Source organism: Dioscorea cayenensis, chromosome 5 (assembly GCF_009730915.1).
Source record: "Dioscorea cayenensis subsp. rotundata cultivar TDr96_F1 chromosome 5, TDr96_F1_v2_PseudoChromosome.rev07_lg8_w22 25.fasta, whole genome shotgun sequence".
Classification (NCBI taxonomy): domain Eukaryota; kingdom Viridiplantae; phylum Streptophyta; class Magnoliopsida; order Dioscoreales; family Dioscoreaceae; genus Dioscorea; species Dioscorea cayenensis.
In genome coordinates this window covers 12,135,171-12,145,985 of record NC_052475.1, presented here as the reverse complement: position 1 = coordinate 12,145,985, position 10,815 = coordinate 12,135,171, and positions in this window count along the sequence as shown.

Below are 10,815 nucleotides of genomic sequence, written 5' to 3'. Positions count from 1 at the left end.
TGTTTTAGATGGTTTGGTCTCGTCAAGCATAGAGATGGTCATTGGGAATAGGCTATTGCGCTTGGAGTTTCTCCGTCCCTTAGATACCAACAAGTTGCTTTCTGGTGATGTTCTTAGTGGTGGACGTATGGTGAAAGACTCAATGACTATTGTAGTGCTAAATACTGCTATTGGAGTATGGTGTAATATAAAAATCTGTGGTCACAAGTCCGAGGATAGGGAGATATAGTGCAGATGCTGCTTGTGGAGCTGCTTCTTTTGAGCTGAAATGATGTTGTAGTGATGCAGTTATTGTAGTTGGTGACTTGATTTTTATATATGGTGGATTACGTAGGTAGGGCTTGGCTTGATGACCTGCTTATAGGTGAAGAAGTTGCTGTTGCTAAAACTAAAGCAATAAATACTATTTCCCATGCAGTTGCAACTATTGCAATATCAAGCATACAAGCAAGTGGAACTGGAAGATATGGATTTGTAGATGAAGGAATGAGGCAAAACATTCTAGAATCAATACTTGAGGATGGTCACCATGCTGGAATGGGCTTTCAAGCAAGCATTCACGGTGCAAGATCTAAAGGTGGAGGAGCTCCTGCATAAATCCAATGAATGAGTTAGAGAGACCAACATGTTATGAAAAATGAAAATACGGGCAATGGGCTTTAGCATCTTCTAGTAGACATTGCTATGAGTGGACTAGCTTTACTTAATGTTGGCAGACGAATGGTTTATCCTACTTGTTCTAGGATCAAGTTGAAAATGAGGCTGTTGTGGCTGAAGAACTTTGGAGAAGAAGGAAGGTCAACGAAAAGACCAAGGGTGGAAATGCTTATAGCCACTCATGTCTTAACTAGAAGCCTTGACTCCTAGTAAAGCTGCTAGTCAAAAATTTTGGCTAGCTATCATCGATCATATCACGTTGATGACTAGCGTGGTAATCACGGTGAAGGAGTTGACTAGAATCTACCACTGTTCTTATGGAGCGATGATCATACAGAGAACCTGATCGAACAAAACCACAAAGTGATACTACCAATCATATTCCCAGCAAAATGCTCAACAAGGGAAGCTATCCAAAAGATGACCTTGCCAAATTTTGTGTAGATGATGAGGCTGAAGAAGAAGATGACAGTGATAATGAGATTTCAAGAAAGTGAAGATGATAGCAGTCATTACATTGATGAAAAATAAAGTGCTTGATGATCTAATTATGAATGGTTATGAAGACATGCCTATTGAGTATAAGAAACATAGTCCACTGCATCAGAAATGCCTTGAGCAATTGGATGCTAATGAAAGAGATAATGTGTTGCAAAGGTTGAATTGTAATCAGATACATAGAGAGTTACCAATTATTGATGATGTTGTCGGAGCCATTAATTATATATCTTAGTCAAATAGAGGCATAATTTTTTTTATATATGAAGAAAGGCCATCCTTTTCATTGCATATATGTACTCACAAAGGCATCCAATGTATGTATTTTTTATAATGCTGTAAATAAATAGTATATATATATATATATATATATATATATAATTTGGTGCTCTATGTCAAATCATTGGAAGAAAAATGAATATCCAGAAAGTTACACAATATATATATATATATACGTATATGACACTGCAAAGAATTTTGGTACTGCTGAATTAATGAATCCAAAGATCATTTAGCAAGTACTTGTTGACCTCATTGATGGTGTTGACTACAGCTTTGAATGCATAGGAAATGTTTCTATGATGAGGGTTATTCTAGACTGCTGCCATAAAGGATGGAGAACATCAATTATTGATGGTGTTGTGGTATCTGGATGGGAGATAAGAACCCGACCTTTCTAACTTGCCACAGGCCATGTTTAAAAAGGAACTGTATTTGGTGGCTTCAAGAGCAACTTTCAAGTGTCATGGTTGGTCAACAAATACATTAAAAAGGAAATGAAGGTGGGTTAGTATATCACTCATGAGGTAATGTTGGGATAGATTAACAAGGCGTTCAATCTGATGGATGAAGGCTGTTGTCTGAGCTGTGTACTTAGTATTCATGAATGAGAAAACCTATATTTGCTTTGAATCCAATGTTTCATTATGGAATAATAGGGGCCCCTCCATATAATGCATATCAATGGCAGAGATATCCTTTTCAATGAGGGGAATGGAGAATTTGATTTTTTTAATGTATGACTCATCTGCGAAATTCATGATCAACTTACTCAGACCTTCAAAAAAAATGGTGCTTATCACAAAGCAACAACAAAAATTCTTATCTTGAGACAGCAACGAATTTCAAGGCGATAATGAGATGTATATCTCAAATGGCAATGAGGAATGCAACACAGTGACAAGGCACAAGCAGCGGCAGTAATATAAAAAATATATATATATATAAGTTATTTGTTCACATATAAATGATGTAATGAAGATATATATATATATATATATATGTATATATATATATAAAAACAAATAATAAAATTTATAATTCACTTGCCTTAACTTGTACTGGAGACCTTAATCTGAGGTTCGTAAGATTTTAATCTAGGGTAATTAATAATAGAGGCTTGCCTTTATTAGGAATAGAAGAGTCCACAAAAATAAAATAAATAAACTAAATAATATTTGTTGTTTGATATATCTCCTGGTGTCTTTTAACCGACATGATGCCAGGGCGAGTATTTTCGATCCCACAAATTCTGGCACGCCTGGTGTGACTCTTTTAATTCCATCTCCCATCATTGAGGCTCAAGTACAAGTAAAGGCATTGTTTCCTATAACTCATATATAAGAAAATTAATATTGATATTGTTATTGCAGGTAAAATGGTTTTTAAGAGTTCAATCACACCTGGAAGCCCAACTCTGACTATTTTCCTTGGGGAAGAATCTAAAGTTCAATTACCTAATTATGTTCTCAACACTGGAGCTGCTAGAGCTGAGATGAGATTCAGTACAATCTTTGAATCTATATAGTTTGTGAAGAGAATTTTATATCCGGAGGAAAACCTAACGGTCATGCATCTGCCATGTAGGGGTCGCCACCCACATGTTATTGTTCCTACATTTGAGAAGAATATTCTTGATGAAAAACCAAGAACCTCTGTATTTCAGAGGCTATCATGTACTAAAAAGATATTTTCTCCAAATGATGAACCCACTTTCACTGTTATTGATAAGTGCTTGAGTAGATATATTTCTCTATATATTTTACATGCATTAAGCATCATGTTTACCATGGTTTATGTCTTATAATGTGTATTTGGTTTTCCTTTGTGCAAATAGGTTGTGAATGCCTCAAAGGAAGAAAAGGAAGCAAAGATAGGTTATGAAGGCACATTTTAGAAGTTTTTGTACATCATAAGGATCAAGACTTAAGAGGAGCTCATGTACATGGGGGTGTGTGCCAACTTCCAAGAGAATTCAACCCAATTTATGAGTTAGAAGGGCGCAAACGTAGCCACACTCCCATGTCCCTATTTGTGTGAAGAATACAAGAGCTTCCCAATGATGATTCGATGATGAAAAGTCTCATAACTTATCATGTGAACATGTGCTAGACCATATGGCCTCAAGAGAAGAGTTTGTGAGCCGTGTTTGTGGTAATTTGACTTTTTTTATATATTTTTCCCTCATGTTTCAACTTGTTTTCTTGAGTAATTTTCATGTGTGAGAGTGTTTAAGAGTATCCCAAGTTGTTAGAATAAAAAATGAGGTCCATCGGACACCAATTGAGTAATTTAGAGCCATTTTTGTATAGGCTGAATGGGCATGGCGGGGTCCATAGAGGATGTATACACCCTGGTATGAAAAATTCAGAAACTTTCTACTAAGCCATGCGGGCAGTATGGGGGCCGTATGGAATCCGGCGTAGGGCGGAAATTTAAGGGTTTAAAAGCCCTTTTACTTATCTTTTTCTCATTCTTTCTACACTTTTCCTTGAGCCTTTTTCTCTTCCACTTTCCTCCTCCTCTAGAACCCCATTTCCACCTCTCAAACCCATCATCTCTTGCCTTGAATCAAGAAGAAAGCTCAAAGATATATTCTTCCTCTCTTGAGAAGTGCTTTTTCTTGGGGTTTTTGAGATGCTTTGATGTAAGGTTATTCTTCCCCTTTCTTCTTCTTCTTCTTCTTCTTCTTCTTCTTCTTCTTCTTCTTCTTCTTTCTTTCTTTCTTTCTTTCTCTTTTTGATGAATTTCTTTGGGATTATTGGTGGAAAATCCTAGTTTTGGTTGGATCTAGAGTATAGAAGAAGTTTGAATTTGTAAAACCTTGTATCCATTTAGAATTGAGAGAGATCATTCATCTCTTAATTAGGGTTACTGCAGCACCGAACCAAGTTGAGTTTCTCTTGCTTTTATTGTTAGTTTTGAGGGTTGTGAGAGTTTCATTCTTGTTAGATATTCTTGTTCGAGTGCTTAGCAAACCCTAGGAATAATTTTTTTTTTCCTATTTTGAGCATTTTCATTCATCTAATTTGATCTAGTTGTTGATGATGTTTGGTTGTTGTTTTGGGTTGTTTAATTGCTTCAAAGGAAAAGAGCCGGTAGAGAAGTAACACTGGAGGTTTCTAGCTTGCCAAGTTTGTGAGTGGGATTTACTAAATCATGGGCAATAAATCATGCATGCTTTCTAATACTTGAATTGCTTGCTTTTGAATGATAAACTTCTTGTTGTTAATACTCTTGAAATGTTTTCCATGGGATCTTGAAATCATGATGATTTATGACTTGCTTATTTCATGATAGTTGGTAAAGATTATATATATATATATATATATTACTTTTAGTTTGGAAACCCTATGTTTTGAAATATATGTTCTAAAGTTATTTATTTTCAAGAGACTTGATATTCTTGTCATAATGATCAAAAAGGCATGTATGAACCAAAATGAATTTCCTTGTGATGATGATATGTTCGAAGTATATTTTCAAAGAATACTCTTGTATGATGTTCTTGATGAAAATGGTTTCATTGAAGATGTTATAATCAAGTTATTCACTCTTGGAGTGAAAGTTGCTTACATGAAAACTTATGATCACTTGATGAGACTTATGCTATCATATTGATGTATATATTGAGCCTACTGGATGGGTTGTTATTTAAATGTTTCTATGGTGATATGGAGGGATCCCTAATACCTATTGCAGTAAGGGTGATAATTTCCATGGGCTGACCTAGTTGCGGTGGTGTGGAGTACTTAGATGAGGTTTCACCCTTTTAGGAGGTGGGTAGAGAGCATGAAAGGTGTGTAGGGTTGGGTGCCTTGAGTCACCACACGGGTTGCCCGATGGCCAATGCCAAGATACACGCATCTTGGTGGCTCTTGACCTAACCGAGGCCACTGTTAGCCAATGGAGGGTTTTCGAGGCTAGTTGTGATACCATTGACTATTTTAAATTGTTGATTTATTTACTTCTAAACATTTTGAGCTATGAGTTATTAAAGACATGTATGAATTTGAATTTCAAACTTGTATGGATTTCGTGATGATGTAAAAGGTGTTTATCATGCATTTCTTATGTTATACTTGTAATTAAAAGTATTTTAAATATTTTGAGAATCGAAGCATATTTTGACATTTTATTTTTATTCAATCATGTATGAGATGTAGTTCCATGTTTAGCCCCTCACTGAGTAACTTAGTTACTCATCCCCTTTTCTTTTTCCTGCCGGGTGATAGCATAGCATTGGGTAAAGCGTGAAGGGCTGGGCAGAGTTTATTTTGTGTTCCTCTTGAGTTGTGTATGATGCTTAAACATTTTGGCATGTGTTAGAAGACCCACTTGGATGTTATACCTTCATATATTGTTTTACTTCTCTTGGATATTTCTAATTGTGTCAGCCAGAACTATGTGATGTATGAGAGTTATACCCAGTGTTTGGGGGATGTTAATCTTGTTGTTATGACTTCCTGTGTTGTGTTTATTCATGTTTCTACCTTGTGTTACAATGTTGCTCTTGTGTAGTAGTGTTGTTAAATGTCCTCATTGTTAAATTATTTCTTGTTGTTATAGAATATTGTACGGGGAACAGGATAGCTATACGGTGATCTGAAGCTGAGGTAGGTGCTTGACCTCCCTTGGATTATCGTGGCGGTATGTCATGTGTGGGACCTGCGGGACGGGGTGTGATAGTGTTTATGAAGAGTACTGTAGTAAAAACACTGTTCATAGGACTGTGTGAAAATTCCACCCAGTCATGTCGGGAATTTCTACAGCTCACGCGGGTGCGTGAAATCTCACACAATCACATGGAGGCAAGTGACAGACGTGGTTTCTGACTATAAATATCACATTTGCCCTATTAGTTGGAGACTTTTTGCTAGCGTTTGAAGGGTGAAGCGGCTAGGGTTTCAAGGGAGCCTTTGGCAAATTTGCGGGCATTCTTCACCAACTTTGATAGATCTTTTCTCCATCACAGCATCAAGGGATCCTTTGGTAACCTAGCTTTAGAGAGGGATTCTTCAAGACTTTGAGCGACCCATCAAGGCCATCATCACAAATTCAAGCTGGTTTTATTCCATTGTTTTCATTACTTTTTATTGCATTATTCTTTGCTTTTTAATTTTCCTCATGGAGGGCTAAACCCTTCTAGGTAGTTGGGCACGTGAACCCTAGGATCATATCTTTGTATTGACTTACTTTATGTTTTCTATTAGATCCGAGTTTAACTGAGTTTCAATCTTGTTTTCTCATTGCTTGCATGTCATATTAATCCTTGTGATTGATTTGTATTGCATGATTTGTTGCCTTGGTGAGAGAGAGGTCTCCATTAGGGTTAGAACTCTAAGATTGAAGAGTATTGAGAGGGTGAGTCATGAGATAGTGGAGTGTCCCCTTTCCTCTTCGATGAGTGCTTCCTATCCCCATATTCCCTAGGCTTTATACAACTATATTTGGTGTGAGATGTGAGATTGAGAGATTTCTCTACCGGGACCTTGTAGGGGGTTAGGGATCTTTCACCTAGGAATAGGGTTAAATGTATCTTTAGGAATTAGTTGTACTCTTAGGTATCCCTAGAGTTTATTGCGGTCATATGTGGCATGAGGTGGGAGATTGAGCGATTTCTCCACTGGGACCTTATAAGGGACTAGTATCAGTGGCTTGGAGGTAGGGATTGATTACTCTTGGATTACCTCGACTCTTTTAACTTGGTTTAGAAACATTTAGTAAATCTTGCGCTTCATGTTAGATCCTAGGCGGAGCATTACACTGGTACCTCATCTTTATTGATTGACACTCCCCTTACCTTTACTTTTCCTTGGTAGCTTGCAATATTTATATTCTTACAATTGAGTACATTTCACCATAATATTGATTCCGACTAGATAACTGAGAAGTGGTTACTACCTATATTTCCATTCCATGTGGGTTCACCTACTCGACTCACTGGGTATTTTATTACTTTAACACCTGTGTACTTGTGGTACAAGCACACAAATTGGTGTGTCAGTTACCGTCAAAGGGAAAGAAAGTGGGATTTTTCAATTTAAGGAAGCTAAGCCTAGGAAAAGAGTGTTTTCAAGGCTGACACCCAGGAAAGTGAAAATCCCAAATCCCAAATTAATTTTTGTATCATTCCAAAACCAGAAGTATAATCAGATGGGTTCCTTCAGAAACTCATTTAAATTTCTCAATATGGTTAAGAAGAACGCGACCACTGTAGAGCTGTGTTACCAACCATATGAAAAGAAAGGTGGTAGACCCCCAAAATCTCATAAAATTTCCTTTGGCAAAAATCTTTATAAGATCTGTACTGCATCGAAGGAATTGTAATCAAACAAAATAAAACCAAGGGAATTTTATCAAAAGAAGAAGCGGTTAATGCTGAAAGCACGTAAACATATTTTTGATCGAATTACTTTGCCAAATGATCAAGTTTCACAACTCCAGGATTCACAGGGTCAAGTTTTAGTTTCTCACTCAAAGTTTGACTGAAAGAAGAGGAGTGAAGATGGAGAGATGTCAGATGGAGATGTCAAAGTACACACTACCCTTATGATTCTTGATGCTCAAGAAGATCTGATAGCAGAATAGGAATAACCAGGGTCAGTCACAAGATCTCATAGATGGGCACCAGATTCTCTAAAGCATGGTTAGAGAGGAAGGTTCAAGCCATATTCCACCTGATGCACCAAAAGATTACAAAGGGGCAGATCCTCCAAATGAAAGATGATGAAGATGAACAAGTTTTTAGTCTGGACCATTATAATATCATGAAAAAATTCCAACAAATGGAATTCCAGGGAATAGAATACAAGAAAATGAATGAAAATATGATGATGTTAATTGAAATAGTGTTCCAAATGCAAAAACAAATGGTAGCCTTTATGGCAAATCGCCAAATAAACCAATCCCTCAACTAAAAGAAGTTGTTCAAGTAGTAGAGTAAGGAAGAACAACAGGTTTCCCTATCTAAGAACATTCAGTTGTAATGACTCAGGAGGAGATACAACAGATGGTGGCAACTGAACTTAAAAATGTCAAAAATAGCAAGATAAGAGTTGATAGTGACAAACCTTATCCCGGCTATCATGATTTAGTACCCTATCCCAAAAGGATACAATGTTCAAAAATTCAAACAATTCAATGGGATTGGTAATCCTAATCAACACTTAGCTCATTTTGTGACTACATGTGGAGACACAAGCATAAAAGCATCACTCCTCCTTAGACAATTTTTTGCCAATCTCACAGGAGTTGCATTTAAGTGGTATGCAAGTTTGCAACCTGAGTTAATTCAAAATTGGCAACAATTGAAATATGCATTTCGAGTATGGTTTGGAGGTGTGAGTGATAAGATCACAATAGCCACTTGTCAAAACAAAGATGAAAAAGTGCTGACTACATTATGAGATGGAGAAACCTGAGTATTAAGTGTGAACAACCCCTAGACAACGTCAAGTAGTGGGATTGTTACTTGGCAACATTGAGAGTTGGATAACACCTTTCCTAAGTACATTTGCCATCACGAAATTTCAAGAGTTGATCTCATAAGCCAAAAAATTGGAAAGGACAAGCCCAAGGGAGTTGTCTAATTTCCTAGACTTCAGAAAATGATAAGCCTAAAAAGACAGAAGGTATCAAGTACATTGCTACAGCCTTCAATGTTGGTAAAGGAAAAAGAACTATAGAATTACATAAGGCAGAACAAGCTAAGCAACCAAGCTTTGGTACTACTAAAAATAAACCTAGGCCTATTCCCTCATTGAAAGAGAGAATGAACAAAAAGTACTCTTTTCAAAGAGATAAAGAACTAAAAATCTTTAAAGATGCTGTGAAAGGAGGCCTTCAACTGCAAAGTGTTATTTCCTTACGATGAGCATTACTTTTATCAGGTTTAAGTGCTAATATTAAAAAAAAAAGCCAAAAGTACACCGTGAACGCACTATTTTGTGGAATCTTGGAAGGAACAAACGCGAACACACAAGTGGGGCTCTAAGATTCGTGAATATGTGCCAACCTCCATGTAGTCAAGGCATTACAATGAGTTGGAGGGGCACCAAGCCATTCACATTTCTGTATCCTGACTTGTGTATTGATAGCAAGATCTTCACCAATGAGGACTTTGATTGAAGAAAAGTTGTGATCTACGGTATAAACGTGTGCCCGGTTATGTTGGCTCGATGAAAAGTGTGGAATTGGGAGTGTTTTAGCAGATCTCTATAGTAGTTCATTGTAGCAAATCAATGTAGCAATACACTGTAGTAGTTACTGTTCACAATCCGGCCGAAAATCAGGTTTCTAAAGAATCCACACGGGCATATGGAAATTCCCGACGCCCGTGTGGAAATTCCACAGGCCCGTGTGGAGAATCCTTAGTGGTGAGATGGAGGAATTGATAGCCGTTGAAGACCATTCAGAAGAAAATGCACAAGTGGATGAGGTGAAGAATGATTTTGAATAGGAGGTGAACAATTTTGAGGAAATTGACAGATTGAAAGAGAGCAGATTGCGCCCATCGATTGAGGAACGACATGCATTAGAACTTAAAACCTTGCCGGCACATTTGGAGTATGCCTTTTTAATGAATGAATCAAAGCTCCCGGTGATTGTGGCTTGAAGTTTGTCTATAGATCAGAAGAAGAAGCTTGCTAGCATGTTGAAAAGGTATAAATCGACTATTTCTTGGAAGATCTCAGATATCAAGGGCATCAATCCATCATTTTGCACTCATAAAATCTTGATGGAGGAAAATTATAAATCTATGATCCAACCACAAAGAAGATTTAACCCAAACATGAAGGAAGTTGTCAAAGCAGAAGTGGTAAAACTACTTGATGCAAGGATTATCTACCCCATCTCCGACAGTGCATGGGTGAGCCCAACTCAATTAGTCTTGAAGAAGGGAGGAATGACGGTTGTGAGGAATCAAAAGAATGAACTAATTCTGACCAGAACAGTCACGCGTTGGTGTGTCTACGTTGATTACAAAAGGCTGAATGATGGTACTAGAAAGGACTATTTTCCATTACCGTTTATTGATCAAATGTTGGAGCGGTTGATAGGGCATCAGCTTTATTGCTTCCTTGATGGTATGTCGGGGTACTTCCAAATTCCAATAGCTCCAGAGGATCAAGAGAAGACAACATTCACTTGTCCTTATGGTACTTTTGCTTACAGAAGAATGCCTTTTGGGTTGTGTAATGCACCGGCGACATTCCAGTGTTGCATGACTTCCATCTTTGACGATCTTCTATAGGACATAATGGAGGTATTCATGGATGACTTTTCGATATTTGGAGACTCCTTCCACATGTGTTCAAAGAATTTGGAAAGAGTGCTAGTGATGTGTGAAGAGACAAATCTTGTTCTTAATTGGGAAAA